This window comes from Caretta caretta, chromosome 11 (genome assembly GCF_965140235.1).
Source record: "Caretta caretta isolate rCarCar2 chromosome 11, rCarCar1.hap1, whole genome shotgun sequence".
Classification (NCBI taxonomy): Eukaryota; Metazoa; Chordata; order Testudines; family Cheloniidae; genus Caretta; species Caretta caretta.
In genome coordinates, this window is record NC_134216.1 from 41,286,331 (window position 1) to 41,302,989 (window position 16,659).

Sequence of the window (16,659 nt, forward strand, 5' to 3'; positions counted from 1 at the left end):
ACGTCCGATTTTGAGCAGCCAAACACCAGGGTGATTAGAAGAGCACAACAAGGCATGCTGCACATCACAGAGGCTTTGAAAACCAGTTTCATAACTGGCCAGGCTTCGGTGTGACAGTTGTGTGTGTTTCTCCTTGATGCAAACCTGCCCCCTTTGTTGATTTTAATTCCCTGTAAGCCCACCCTCCTCCCCCCTTGGAAATAAAGTAACTATTGTTTTGAAACCATGCATTCTTTCTTTATTATTTAAAAAAGAAAAGAGAGATAACAGACAAGGTAGCTCAGGTGAGGTGGGGGAGGAGGGAAGGACAAGGCCATACTGTTTATTGTAGCCACACTAAAAATCAAACTGTTTGAATGACAGCCTTCTGTTGCTTGGGCCATCCTCTGGAGTGGAGTGGCTGGGTGCCCAGAGCCTCCTCCTCCCCCTACAGTTCTTGGGCATCTGGGTGAGGCAGATATGAAACTTGGGGAGGAGGGCATATGGTTATACAGTGGATGCAGTGGGGGTCTGTGCTCTTGTTGGTTTCCCTGCAGCTCCAACAGACGCTTCATCATGTCCATTTGCTCCCCCATTAGCCTCAGCATCACGTCCTGCCTCCGCTTTTCATGCTCACTTAATTCTTTCCTGGCCTCTGCCAGTGAATGCCTCCATGCATTAAGCTGTGCCCTATCAGTGTGGGAGGATTGCATGAGCTCGGAAAACATGTCATCACAAGTGTGTTTTTTTTCTCCTTCTAATCTGCGATAACCTCAGGGACAGGGATGATAGGGGGAGTGTAGAAACATTTGCACCTGGGGGGAGACAAAAAGGGAGATTAACATTTAAGATGATACATTTCTGAGAAGAAAAGGGAGACTCTTTCACAGTGAATCAAGCAATTTACAGCAGACAGCACATGTGCTTTAGGTACAAGCTCGCATTTTGCCTTTTATATTGAGGGCCTGCTGGTATGGTGACACATCACACACAGCTGGGCAACAGAATTCGGTTTCCAGGCAGCAATGGTAAGCCTTTTGGGATGCATGTCCATCCCCAGAGACATGAATAGACTTTTCCAGTAGCTATACTGACTGCAAATGCATCCCAATTCTTCAGGGAAAATCAAACATTAAACATTATTGGTTTTAAATCCTGTACTGTAGTTACAAATGTGCACTCACCATAGGTGCCTTCTCCAGTTTCAGGGTCGGGGATCCCGCCTTGGGAGGGTATTGGCTCCAGGGTGATGAAAAGGTCCTGACTGCCAGGGAGAATGGATTCACCTCTTGCCTGCTGCACATTCTCCTCCTCCTCAACATCCACAAAATCCTCCTCCCTGTTGCGTGAGACTCCCCCCTTTCAGGTGTCCACAGACAGTGGTGGGATAGTGGTAGGGTCCCACCCTAGAATGCCATACAGCTGATCATAGAAGCAGCATGTATAGGGCTCTGACCCAGAGAGACTGTTTGCCTCCCTTGTTTTTTGGTAGGCTTGACTGAGCTCCTTAACTTTCATGCAGAACTGCTGTGTGTACCTGTTGTAGCCTCTGTCAAACATGCCCTGTGAAATTTTGGCAAATATATTTGCATTTCTTCTTTTTTATCAGAATTCAGCCTGCCCAGATGCTTCTCCCCATACAGCAATCAGATCCAGTGTTTCCCTTTTGGTCCATGCTGTAGCTCGTTTGTGATTCTGGGGGGACTGCATGGTCACCTGTGCTGCTGAGTTTGCCACGCTGACTAAACAGGAAATGAAATTCAAAAGTTCCCGGGGCTTTTCCTGTGTACCTGGCTAGTGCATTGGAGTTCAAAGTGCTATCCAGAGCGGTCACAATGGAGCACTCTGGGATAGCTCCCGGAGGCCAATACCGTCAATTTGCGTTCCACACTACCCCAAATTCAACCCAGCAAGGTCGATTTTAGCGCTACTCCCCTCATCAGGGAGGAGTACAGAAGTCGATTTTAAGAGCCCTTTAGGTCGATGGAACAGAGTTGTTTGTGTGGACGCAGTCATTTTTAAATTGACCTAATGCGGCTAAATTCGACCTAACTCCATAGTATAGACCAGACCTTAGTCCTGCCACAAGTGCAGGGATCTGGACTAGATGACCTCTCGAGGTCCCTTCCAGTCCTATGATTCTATGATTACTGTATATTCACAAACAGAAACTAATTTAAAAATATTTGAGGGGAACAGTTTTGTCACCCATGGATACCCAAGACAGTCAATTTCCTAGTTTGTTCTGCCTACATGAACTTGTTTCCTTGCCTTGTTTATCCCTTCTAATATGTAGTTAACACCTCCCATGCCTACCTTAGCAACTGCTATGTGCAACGTATCCCAACCTCTTTGTATTATATCTGTACTAAACCTATGCTAAGACAGAACTAAGATTTAGATTCTAAGGCCAAAAGGGACCATTGTGAATATCTAGTCTGACCTGCTGTATAGCACAGACCATAGAATTTCCCCAAAATAATTCCTAGAGCATCTTTTAGGCAAACATCCAATCTTGATTTAAAAACTGTCCGTGATAGAGAATCCACCACAATCTTTGGTAAATTTTTCCAGTGATTAATTACTCACACTGTTAAATAATTATGCCTTATTTCCAGTCTGAACTTGTCTAGCTTCAAGTTCCAGCCATTAGATCATGTTATACCTTTTTTTTTTTGCTAGATTGAAGAGCCCATTATTAAATATTTTTCCCCTTGTAGGTATTTATAGACCATAATCAAGTCACTCCTTAACCTTCCCTTGTTAAGCTAAATAGATTGAGCTCCTTGATTCTATAACCATAAGGCATGTTTTCTAATTCTTTAATCATTCTCATGGCTCTTCTCTGAACCCTCTTCAATGAATCAACATCCTTCTTGAATTATGCGCACCAGAACTGGACACAGTATTCCAACAGAAGTCATACCAGTGCCAAACACAGAGGTCAAATGGCCTCTCTACTCCTACTTGAGATTCTCTTGTTTATGCATCCTATGATTGCATTAGTTCTATTGGCCACAGCATCACATTGGAATTGTATGTTCAGCTGATTATTGACACACATACCCCAAAATCTTTTTCAGCATTGCTGCTTTCCTGGATATAGTCCCCCATCCTGAAGGAATGGCCTATGTTAGTTATTTCCAGATGTATACATTTAAATTTAGCTGTATTAAAACACACAATTATCTTGAGCCCAGTTTACCAAGCGATCTAGATCACTCTGAATCAGTGACCTGTACTCTTCATTGTTTACCACTCCCGCAATTTTTGTGTCATCTGCAAACTGTATCAGTGATGATTTTATGTTTTCTTTCAGGTCATTGATAAATGTGCTAAATAGTGTAGGGCCAAGAACAGACTCCTATGGGACCCAACTGGAAATAGACCTGCTTGATGATGCTTCCTAATTTACAGTTACATTTTAAGACCTATCAGTTAGCCAGTTTTTAATCCATTTAATATGTGCCAGTTAATTGTATATCATTCTAATTTTTCAGCCAAAATGTCCTGTGGCTCCAAATCACATGCCTTAGGGAAGTCTACACTTATGTCAACACTATTACCTTTATCAACCAAACTTGATATCTTTTTTTCTATGAGATTACAAGTTAGTTTGATATAATTTATTTTCCATAAACCCATGTTGATTTGCATTAATTACATCACCCTCCTTTAATTCATTATTAATTGAGTCCTGTATCAGCTGTTCCATTATCTTGCCTGAATCGATGTCAGGCTGGCAGGCTTATAATTATCCAGGTCATTCTGTTTGCCCTTTTAAAAAATTGGCAGAACGTTCAGTTTCTTCCAGTCTATGTGTATAGGTACACTGCACACACACTACTGGTCTGGACTTTATCCCACCCCCCCAGTGAAGACCAGGACTCCATCTTGTGCTTTATCTCCAATACTCCATCTTGTGCTTTATCTGTTAGGGCATTGGTCCAATAAGCATTCAAGATCACTATCTTCTTAGTTATCCATGTCTCAGAAACAAGTAATGCCATTTTGGACATAGGATGCTACTCCCTCACTGCTTTTGCCCATTCAATTCTTCCTAAATAGGTTATAACCATTGATTTTAACATTTCAGTTGTGCAAATCATCCCACCAGCTTTCAGTAATACCAACTAGATTGAATTGCTCATTTGTGACCATAAATTCAAATTCCTCTTGTTTGTTACCCAGGCTCTGAACATTAGTGTATAGGCAATTCAAGAATTTCTTCTCTTTATATACTTTATATACTTCCTTGATTCCTTGTCCTCAACATCTTGATTTTGTGCTGAGTGTTCATATCTTCCCTCTTTTTACCCTCCCCTTTTTCTAGGAGCTTAACCCTTTCCTTACTACTCTAGCCAGCCTGTCCCCAAGGAGATTAGTTCCCCTTCTACTGAGGTGGAGGCCAACCTAACTATACAGCTCCCTCTCCCCATAGAAGGTGGACCAATGTTCCACATAACCAAAGTCCTGCACCCTACACCACTTATCTAGCTAGTGATTCACTTCCAAAATCTTCTGCTTTCTGTCTTCCTTTGCTCATGGGATAGCAAGAATCTCAGAGAAGATTGCTTGGATAGTCTTCTTCAGCATGCTTCTGAGTTGCCTGAAGTCATCTACAAACTCTAAGATATCCAGCAACACAATGTTATTAGTGCTGATATCATCACCACTGGATCCATGCCTATACACTTCAGAAGCCTATCTAGTCTTAGAGTGACATGTTGTTTCCTGGCTCTGGGAAGGCAATGCACCAACCTGTTGTCGGCTTGTCCCTTGCAGAAAGTTCTAATTCTTTTGACTCTAACAAAAATCACCTGTCTTGGGTGACTGGAGAACTCTTTGCAGGTAAACTTGATTTTCTTACAGGTTTGTCTGAGCTGCTGTCTGCACATGTGTCCTATACATCTCTCCCTTCCCTTGTACCTGCTGGATCTTGAAAGGTATCTTCCATAGTTTCCACATTGAGGACCTGATGTTGATTTGAAACTTCTAGTTGTGTGGAATTCCTGGCTGAATGTACAGATCAGTAATTCAAGGAACAATGCATTACTGACGATATTCAGAATTAAGGTTTGAGTTAAAAAAAATTGAAACATTTTACAGTATGGGAATGCACATTAGAGCACCCAAACAACCTTAGACTTAACTTAAGCATGAAGAGAAGTTGAGGGCAGGAGGGAGTGGGCCCATAGTTCATGGCCCCACAGGGATTTTGGGCTATACCAATGCCCATAGGAAGCATGGGACAGGCTGCTGTAAGTTAGAGCAGCTGGGGCTGTTGTACAGGCCAGTGGTCTGACTGGTGGTCCTTTACTCTATGTGGATCTCAGGCAGAGTGAGGAATGTTGATTAGAAGAGCTGATGCATGCAAGGCAATGTAGGGAACATTGAACAATTAGACCACTGGTGTAGGAATGACTTTCTTCATCTGTGGGGAGGGGAAAGGAATTGTTGCAAGAACGCTGTCTCCTTCAAAGCAGCCAGAAAAAAGTAGGAAGGAGGAGAGAGAGGAGAGATACCTTACATCTTTCCCTTTCAGCAGTCATGAGACGTGCATAGCTTTTATTCTCCAAAAGAGATTTTAACAGAGACTTCGGAAATGTAAAGCTGAATTTACCAGCAGGTACTGCAACATTTCATCTAAGAACTCAGAATAGCTGCATCAAAAGCTGGCCACGTGCAAGAAAACTATTTTTAGGCAATATTGAAGTTAGAGGTTTAATTGACGGAAGCAAGAGAAGACAAGGACTGAAATCCCGTTCCTAACTATTACTCCCTCTATGACTTACTCAGTTCCCAGCTGGCATTGAACACATGCTGTGTAGTCCATAATTCCACACGCTGCTTTCAGACTTCTGCAATAATTAGGCCCAATGGCTAGAGCTGAGAAGTGGTGGCAGCAAGTTCACACATCGATCCCACAGAGTTGCTCTCAAAGGCTGTGTCTTCACTGCAAAAGAGGTTTGTTTTTGTTAATTTAACATGGGATAACTAATGCACTATAAAATCCTAGTGGAGACACGGAGCCGGCAGTTTTTACCATGAGGTAGGCTAGACGAGGTCGGCCCCAGGTAAGGGTGTCTTGTTGATCTTGCCTAGTGATTTCGCAGTAAAAACTATAGTGCCTTGCCTCCACTAGGATTTTACCACAGGATAAATAATGTGTGTTAGTTATCCTGCAGTAAAAAAATCATAACTTTTTGGGCAGAGAGGACAAAGTCAAAGTCTAGAAAAAATCGAGCTCGAGGCATGACAGGACTAGAAATACTGTTTTAACCTCACTTTGGAATTTCTTCCTGCTTGTCAGTTTGTGCTCCCATGTTATCGTTGTTTAAATGAAGGTTTTCATTGAATATTTTTTAAATAGACCACACTCTACAATATATGTTTTCAGAAATCCCTGTAAAGCACCCTCTGCAATGGGAATTATGGACAAGTTGTCACATCTTAATGTGAATGTTTTTTTCTAATTTTTTAATTATTGAATAGAGACGCTTATCCACACTGCTAAATGCAATCCACTATCCCCTCAGTGCTAATGGGAGTTATAAGACATGCATCCAGGAAAGGGTAAAGCATGCCTAAGGACCTCATTTTCAGAAGTGCCAAGCATCCAGAGCTTCCATTAAGGTCAATGGGCGTGTCTGAAAATTAGACCCTTTAAAATGGTATATGGTCTGAGAATGGTTTTGCCATTCAGTGTAGTGGCAAGAAACCCAACAAATGCATAGTTCACATCATATCTCTTCCTCTATTTAGATGTTAGGCTCCCACATTGGCATGCTGCATCACACACAAAACTGAACACATCCCTGTCTTTCCTCAGGACCAGTCGGCAGGTTTGCCTGCCTCCCCTTGAACTGTTTTTCACTAGTGCAACTAGCTTCTACTAGTTTCTTTTTTACTGAAATGAAAACTAGCTTACTATAGAGAAGGGTAAGAGGTGATTGTTTGCAGTCTATAAGAACCTACATGGAGAGACGATTTCTAATAGATTAAAGAACCTTCTGCTAGCAGACTGAGGCATAACAACATCCAATGTCTGGAAGTGAAACTAGAAAAATTCGGATGGAATTTTTTTAGCAGTTCAGGTAATTACCCATTGAAATACCTTACCAGTGGATATGGTGGATTCTCTATCACTTGAATTTTTTAACTCAAGATTAGAATCTTTGTAAAACAGATGCTGTAGCTCATCCGAAAGTTACTGACTTGGTTCACAAATTACTTGGTGAAATTCTGGGTGGCCTGTGCAATGCAGGAAGTCAGTGTAGATTAATGGTCCCTTCTGGCCTTTAAAAAAAAAATCTATGAATTTATGAAATTTTCCATTATCTTATAGACTGATTTTTACCTATGCTTCTGAGACTGAGAGGGTAGTGATCAATGGCTCCATGTCTAGTTGGCAGCCGGTATCAAGTGGAGTGCCCCAAGGGTCGGTCCTGGGGCCGGTTTTGTTCAATATCTTCATAAATGATCTGGAGGATGGTGTGGATTGCACTCTCAGCAAATTTGCGGATGATACTAAACTGGGAGGAGTGGTAGATACGCTGGAGGGGAGGGATAGGATACAGAAGGACCTAGACAAATTGGAGGATTGGGCCAAAAGAAATCTGATGAGGTTCAATAAGGATAAGTGCAGGGTCCTGCACTTAGGACGGAAGAACCCAATGCACAGCTACAGACTAGGGACCGAATGGCTAGGCAGCAGTTCTGCGGAAAAGGACCTAGGGGTGACAGTGGACGAGAAGCTGGATATGAGTCAGCAGTGTGCCCTTGTTGCCAAGAAGGCCAATGGCATTTTGGGATGTATAAGTAGGGGCATAGCGAGCAGATCGAGGGACGTGATCGTTCCCCTCTATTCGACATTGGTGAGGCCTCATCTGGAGTACTGTGTCCAGTTTTGGGCCCCACACTTCAAGAAGGATGTGGATAAATTGGAGAGAGTCCAGCAAAGGGCAACAAAAATGATTAGGGGTCTGGAACATATGAGTTATGAGGAGAGGCTGAGGGAGCTGGGATTGTTTAGCCTGCAGAAGAGAAGAATGAGGGGGGATTTGATAGCTGTTTTCAACTACCTGAAAGGGGGTTCCAAAGAGGATGGCTCTAGACTGTTCTCAATGGTATCAGATGACAGAACGAGGAGTAATGGTCTCAAGTTACAGTGGGGGAGGTTTAGATTGGATATTAGGAAAAACTTTTTCACTATGAGGGTGGTGAAACACTGGAATGCGTTACCTAGGGAGGTGGTAGAATCTCCTTCCTTAGAGGTTTTTAAGGTCAGGCTTGACAAAGCCCTGGCTGGGATGATTTAACTGGGAATTGGTCCTGCTTTGAGCAGGGGGTTGGACTAGATGACCTTCTGGGGTCCCTTCCAACCCTTATATTCTATGATTCTATGATTCTATGACTGGTGATATAATAGTTGAAGGTGCTTTCTTGACCTATGGTCCATGTTTTCTCAGCTCTATTAATCTTTGAATATAGGAGTTTATGCTGAAAAAAGATAGCACAATCTGAATTCTCTTTATTCCCTGAGTCCAGAACACTGATACATGTATAGTCCTATGAACGTTTGCTGAACACCTTAGTGTTTTGCTCAAGCTTTTCATGGCACCTATCCCAAGTGGCTCCTGGGAAAGCACCAGGTGTAATGTTCAAGAGATTTATTATGCTTGCACAACTGGTGCTGCAATAAATAATCTTATGCCCATCTCTCCCTGTTTAACTAAAGCTGACATAGTGGAATTTGTTGGATAAATAGGTAGCTGAAATGCGTTGAGTGTCCAAACGATTACTATTAATTAAAACATGGTCCTTTGAGATATCTATAGATATTAATCACAAATTTATAATTTAATTAACTCGGCACTAGTTGTTGTTTCTGATCTACTTACAAACAGATAAAGCAGCCTTAATCTGACAATTAAAAAGTGTGGGCCAAATGGTGGTCTTATTTAGACACTACAGCCCAGCTGAAGCCAATAAGATACATTTGGATGTGAGTGAGAACAGAATTTGTCCATTTAGGGATTGCTTTGTCCAGGAAACGTTAAAGCCCATCTTATTATTTCTTTTGATAGTGTGCTCAGATGTATACTGTTTGTCTATTACACACTAGATATTGTTTTTCCCCACGACAAATGTCATTTTGAAACTCAGATACTGTTTATTTTAAAATTGTGTATATATATAAAAGACTCTAATTTTAACTTGATACATTACTGCATGTGAGTAGCACTGTACATAAATTGCCAAGATTCCAGCTGCCTTTTTTGTCGATGTCAGAGCAATTTATCCAGTGTTTCATATTGTACACTAAATGTTCTGACTTTGCATCCAGAGCTTTAACATTAATACACAGAGCAAAGTGCACCATTTTCTTTGAGATATAAATTTCACCTGCATGTAAAACATACATTGTTGATATCAGAAATAATACTTTATGTTGCATTCCATCATATTAGAAAAGAGAGATAATGTTGTAGATTAGAGCCATAAAATGAATAGCACAAATGTAGAAGTTATGTACGGCCTAATTCTATGAAGTGTATTCTCACTGATTTCAGGGGCATCAAGATGCTCTATTCTATGCTATCCTATTTAGGCTTATCCCTCTGCTATTGGCTCAGCACTTCTCAGTACCCTTTACTTTAAACAAGAGGAAGTTGACACTGGAGATTTTTGTTGAACTGCAAATAAATCCAAGTTTAAAAAAACTCTTTGAACTGTAACCTTTTAACTGGATGTTTTTCAAAATTCTTGAATGGATGCCATTTGCTTGTGGGTCTACATTTTTTCTGTGTATAACCAGATATGAGCTGTTTATTATATTTTTAGATTATGCACTCTTTAAGCTAAAAATAGTATTTAATCCATGGTTCAGAATAAATGACAGTTCAAATCCATTTTTTCTTTTTAAAATATTGTTAAAACTATTATTGATTTAAAAATTGTGGTATTGTGGATTTAAAACTAATTTGAGTATGTTCGTTAGATGTATGCAGTGTTGTTGTAGCTGTGTCAGTCCCAAAATATTAGAGAGACAAGGTGGCTGAGACAACACCTTTGATTGGACCAACTTCTGTTGGTGGGAGAGACAAAATTTTGAGCTTACAGAGAGCTCGTCTTCAGGTCTGTGTAAGCTTGAAAGCTTGTCTCTCTCACCAACAGAATTTGGTGCAATAAAAGCTATTACTTCATCGACCTTGTGTCTCTATGTTCCTTAGACTCTTGCACTTCTGGGCTATACAAAATGTGAGCAACTGGCTCAGAGGTCTGTCTTGAGAGGGTTTCTCAAGGAACTGCAACATAAATATTTGGGGCCCCAGCCAACTCTTTCTGAAGTAAGAGAAGGTTCCCAATGGTTACAGTGGGAGTTGGACTGAGTCCATAATGTCCAGTCCTACAAGCTGCTCCTCATCGGTAGACCTGGGCATCTTTGGAAAGCTCAACTGAAATCAATGGGGGTCCAAACAGAGAATCTTACTTTCCTGGAACAGATTGCCGGTTCCAGGTCTACCGTAACTATAATTACAATACAGAATTGAGGCCATTTTACTTAAGTTTTCCCTTAAGTGAGTATACACAAATTCAGATACAATTAATAGCATGTGAATGGTGGTGTAATTCTCAACAATATTACAATGCTTTCAAAGTGTTTGACACTACGACATATGAGATATTCCCAACTTATTAATGGAGACACAGAAGGGAATATCAAAGTGCTTTTCTTTATTTCTTGCTTTTTATTTCTAGCAGGTGAGTTTGTGCCTTCTGCTGTACAAAGGGAATGAGTTACCTTAAAAAAAAAATCCACCCAGATTCAAACTTGTTGAAGGACATAAATCCACACCATGTAGAGGTCAAGCACAGGAGTTTATTATGTACAGTGCTGACAGAGTGTCATCTCGCTTATTAGGCTCAGAGACACTGTCAATCAATTGATCACAATGGAATATATGGATTTTCCATGGGCGGGGAAAGTGACGAGGTAGGCAGTCCCACACCCACACATAGGTTTAGCTGTAAGACATGATAGCACAGTAGCCAATGGTCAAAAGGTTACATAATGTCTCCGCCCATGGTATCAAGTTAACAAATTAACATTTAGCATTTAATTAGTACTTTAATAAATAGTATAGAATATATGTTGGATTCAATTTGGGGACCTTAGGAATGAAGTAGCTCCTTTGATTGTCCATCAGATACATATCTAGGGGTAAAAGCAAAGAAACAGTGAAAGTATATGTCAATAAAAACTATCTTTCAAGTTGTTTATTTGTGTTTTAAGGCAAGCATTGGTTCCTGGGAAAGGGAGGTGGGAGGAAGCCATATCTTATACTGACATGCTTGAACCTTTCATAAGCTCAAGGTTGGATGTGTGGGAAGAACATCTCCCTCAGAAGAAACTAACACAACAGAAACAGGGCTTCTTTGTTCTTATTGCAACTTTGAATAAGACACAATTATTGCCCCCAACATCTGGTGTTTTGCTGACCAGGCATATCTTAGCAAAAGCAAGGTTATCTTTGATTATTCAGCTTTCTCTTAGCTATTGCTAGGCCTATGACCAAACTCTGGACTTTGGGCCTGTACACAAATCCATATACCAGGTTATTACATCAGCAATGGATTTTAACCCTTCACTTGTGAAAACATTGTTGCAGGTAGAGCAGGCAAAGTGACTCTGAGGCAGGCACAAGAATCTTTTAGGTTTGCCTGTTGTGAAACATGGCCACCCCCATCAGTCTTTCTCCTCTTAGCCCTGGATACACTTCTGATTCTGAGTAATGCAAACACCGGTAGCTATATCGGAACTTCCGGTATATATTTACATCAGCTCTGTATACACTTTTTATAGTGCAAAGAGGGTTTTAATGCCCGCATTTGCTGTTTGCAATCTATGTGATGCAATATCTATCTAGCTCCAATGCCAGCTTATATATCTAGGAATTCATAGTGTCTTCTACCAGAGGTTGGTGCTATTGCAATAGATTTTATAATATGCTGAAAATTTGTAACTGGCGAGTGAAGTTTAACACAATCATTATCATGTCATTATGAGCAAATCCCTCACATCCTCTGAATAGCAATACTAATTTTATGAGGACACAATAGGTACCTATTATTAGTGGTATTATTACTGTTATTTTGTAGCAACTTTGTAGAGGAAAAAGAAAAGGAGAACTTGTGGCACCTTAGAGACTAACCAATTTATTTGAGCATAAGCTTTCGTGAGCTACAGCTCACTTCATTGGATGCATACTGTGGAAAGTACAGAAGATCTTTTTATACACACAAACCATGAAAAAAATGGGTGCTTACCACTACAAAAGGTTTTCTCTTCCCCACCCCACTCTCCTGTTGGTAATAGCTTATCTAAAGTGATCACTCTCCTTACAATGTGTATGATAATCAAGGTGGGCCATCTCCAGCACAAATCCAGAGTTTAACAAGAACGTCTGAGGGGGGGGGTAGGAAAAAACAAGGCGACATAGGTTACCTTGCATAATGACTTAGCCACTCCCAGTCTCTATTCAAGCCTAAGTTAATTGTATACAATTTGGAAATGAATTCCAATTCAACAGTCTCTCGCTGGAGTCTGGATTTGAAGTTTCTGTTGTAATATCGCAACTTTCATGTCTGTAATCGCGTGACCAGAGAGATTGAAGTGTTCTCCGACTGGTTTATGAATGTTGTAATTCTTGACATCTGATTTGTGTCCATTTATTCTTTTACGTAGAGACTGTCCAGTTTGACCAATGTACATGGCAGAGGGGCATTGCTGGCACATGATGGTATATATCACACTGGTGGATGTGCAGGCGAATTGTTAGGCCTGTCCTGTAGTAGGTGACTTCTGGGAACTCTTCTGGCTCTATCAATCTGTTTCTTCACTTCCGCAGGTGGGTATTGTAGTTGTAAGAATGCTTGATAGAGATCTTGTAGGTGTTTGTCTCTGTCTGAGGGGTTGGAGCAAATGCGGTTGTATTGCAGAGCTTGGCTATAGACAATGGATCGTGTGGTGTGGTCAGGGTGAAAGCTGGAGGCATGTAGGTAGGAATAGCGGTCAGTAGGTTTCCGGTGTAGGGTGGTGTTTATGTGACCATCATTTATTAGCAATGTAGTGTCCAGGAAGTGGATCTCTTGTGTGGACTGGTCCAGGCTGAGGTTGATGGTGGGATGGAAATTGTTGAAATCATGGTGGAATTCCTCAAGGGCTTCTTTTCCATGGGTCCAGATGATGAAGATGTAATCAATATAACGCAAGTAGAGTAGGGGTGTTAGGGGACGAGAGCTGAGGAAGCGTTGTTCTAAGTCAGCCATAAAAATGTTGGCATACTGTGGGGCCATGCGGGTACCCATAGCAGTCCCGCATTGATTAGATTGATAGAGCCAGAAGATTTCCCAGAAGTCATGTACTACAGGACAGGCCTAACAAAGAAAATAACAGAACACCACTAGCCGTCACCTTCAGCCCCCAACTAAAACCCCTCCAACGCATTATTAAGGATCTACAACCTATCCTGAAGGATGACCCAACACTCTCACAAATCTTGGGAGACAGGCCAGTCCTTGCCTACAGACAGCCCCCCAACCTGAAGCAAATACTCACCAGCAACCACATACCACACAACAGAACCACTAACCCAGGAACCTATCCTTGCAACAAACCCCGTTGCCAACTGTGCCCAGATATCTATTCAGGGGACACCATCACAGGGCCTACTCACATCAGCCACACTATCAGAGGCTTGTTCACCTGTACATCCACCAATGTGATATATGCCATCATGTGCCAGCAATGCCCCTCTGCCATGTACATTGGTCAAACTGGACAGTCTCTACATAAAAAAATAAATGGACACAAATCAGATGTCAAGAATTATAACATTCATAAACCAGTCGGAGAACACTTCAATCTCTCTGGTCATGCAATTACAGACATGAAAGTTGCAATATTACAACAAGAAAACTTCAAAACCAGACTCCAGCGAGAGACTGTTGAATTGGAATTCATTTCCAAATTGGATACAATTAACTTAGGCTTGAATAGAGACTGGGAGTGGCTAAGTCATTATGCAAGGTAACCTATGTCACCTTGTTTTTTCCTAATCCCCCCCAGACGTTCTTGTTAAACTCTGGATTTGTGCTGGAGATGGCCCACCTTGATTATCATACACATTGTAAGGAGAGTGATCACTTTAGATAAGCTATTACCAACAGGAGAGTGGGGTGGGGGAGAGAAAACCTTTTGTAGTGGTAAGCACCCATTTTTTTCATGGTTTGTGTGTATAAAAAGATCTTCTGTACTTTCCACAGTATGCATCCGATGAAGTGAGCTGTAGCTCACGAAAGCTTATGCTCAAATAAATTGGTTAGTCTCTAAGGTGCCACAAGTACTCCTTTTCTTTTTGCGAATACAGACTAACACGGCTGTTACTCTGAAACCTGTTATTTGTAGAGGAAAAGAATCTTGCTCCTGTAAATCTCATCCTTACTACCAACTGAAATTAAACATGCTAAAAACTGAATTCCTCTCTTCCTCCCTTTGCTTTCTCTATTGGAAACTCCACTGTCTTACCTGTCATCCAGACCAACAATCTTAATGTCATGTTTGACTCCTCTTTCCCATCACATCCAGGATGGTGGCTTTGTTGACACATCCTGTTAATTCTTCCTTTTTAACATCTCTGTAACCAATTTTTTCCTCTCTGCTCCCACAACCCACCACAAAAAAAAACAAAAAAAACAAAAACAAAACAAAAAGCCATCTGAAAACAACAAACACTTTATCCAGGCTTTGCTCATCTTTTCCTTTGACTACTGCAACTTCCTTTCTGGCCTTCCTACATCTACCTCCCCATTCAACCCAGTCTATATAAATGCTGTGTCAACAGGCTTAGTGGCTCCTTTAAGAGGTACAGGCCAGTGCACCTGTGATTCATCAGCCGCTTTTCAATTGGCCTTAATTGGCCACCTGAATCATATATGACCAATGGATATAGGCAGCCATAGGGTTGCTTCAGAGAATGAAGAGCAATGGGGAACTTGGCAAGAGGTGCTTGGGAGAAAGGTACAGACAACCTGGGGGAGAGAGCTGAGCTCTGAGGAGAGCTAGAAGAGAGCTGTTGGTTGGAACTCACCAAAGCTGGGGAGTGGAAGAGCGGAAGGCTTGAAATGAAGCCCCTAGGAAAAGGAGAAGATCTAGCTTGATTAGGGAAAGTTGAGCCCAGAAGCAAAAAGGCTGTTGCTGGAGGGTGAATCCTCAGGCACAGGTGTAGGACTCACAGGCAGGGAGGCCTGGGGAGTGGAACACTGCGGGAGAGGGAGTCCTCAGGATGAAGAACTGAGTGGGGGGCTGTTGGAAGAGTCCAGGATGGTCCTGGAGGGCTGTTCCCTGAGCAGGAATAAAGCTCACAAGTAGAGACCTGGGGAATGGAACATTGTGGTGAGTTCTGTCGGGGAAGACCTGACTAGAGTGCTGTAGTAAAGAGTCATGAGTCGTCTGGCCACCCTCAGGTGGAGGCCTGGAGATTGGGGCCCTGGAGCAGAGGGAAAAGGAGCTGGAAACAAAATACTGGTGGACTCTTGGGTGATGATCTGGAAGTGATTTCCATGGAGAGGGAAATAGAAAACTGCTGAACGGTTTATATATTTTACTGTGGGAATTAGAGAATGGTTTTACTACAAGGGTTTTGGGGAACTACTGCACTGGTATATATGAATAAACTAGGCCTGGAAGTGGGACTTTGTACTAGATGATGATGGGTGAAATAAGGGGAGACTGAGGTAGATGCACATGTGCTGTGGCCTGTTGCTGGAAGGTACTCAAGGTAGGGGCTGCCACACACTGGCTACACATTGTCTTCTTCTCTTGTCACTTTCTGAAAATGTATTTCCCTTTTTTAAATCTCTCTACTGGCATCCTCTAATCTTCCACATCAAGTTCAAGCTTCTCTGCTTCTCCTCCTTGCCTTCAAGTCTTTAAGAATCTTTATCCCTGCCTAAATCCCAGTTTTCATTTCTTCCTCTCATTGCTTGCACACCCCTTAAACTATCTTTTTTCAACTTTATTTTATCTTACTCCCATTCTTGTATATGTACCTTCTCCCATGCTGTTCTTAATGCTTGCAAATGTTTCCCTCTCCTCATGCAGCAAACACACACCCTCTGTATAAATCCCTCACTAAAACACTTTTTCTGAAAGACCATCAATATTAATCCCCCAGTGAGGGACAGGGGAGGGAATTAGGTGAGATTAAACTATTTTCTGATAATCTGGTGCATTATATGTTTTAACTGTATTAGCTGTCTAATGTAAATTATGAAATCCTTGGATCAAGAACTGGCTTCGTTTCTTCTGTATAGCACTGAGCATGTGGTCATCATAAAAATATTAAATAATTAGTATTAGTCAAAAGGGCTCAACTATAAGCATTGCTGAAGAGAGCCAAAAACCTGAACGCAATATAAAACTTACTTACACGCTAGGGATTTTGCTGTACTGCTGTGGTTGACGGATTTAATACTGGCGTGATTAAGACACTTTTGAATGAGTGGGCAGTGAAACCTTTAAAAAATATTACTTATTGCTCTGTTCTCTTCCTTGCACTGCTAGCCCAGTGCCTCAGTATCCAGTCCTGAAGTTCTTGTTCAGGTAAATACCAT

General features: G+C 41.6%; 1 long non-coding RNA gene across 1 annotated transcript in view; it reads right to left on the bottom strand.

Annotated features, from left to right (window-relative positions):
• Nucleotides 1-283: 283 nt before the first annotated feature.
• LOC142068453 (uncharacterized) overlaps nucleotides 284-16,659 on the bottom strand; it is a 54,529-nt gene continuing 38,153 nt past the window's right edge. Inside the window, exons 3-4 of the long non-coding RNA XR_012664280.1 lie at nucleotides 5,775-5,935; nucleotides 284-794 (exon numbers count right to left, since the gene is read on the bottom strand). This is a non-coding gene — a long non-coding RNA (uncharacterized LOC142068453). The remainder of the gene's footprint in view (nucleotides 795-5,774; nucleotides 5,936-16,659) is intronic.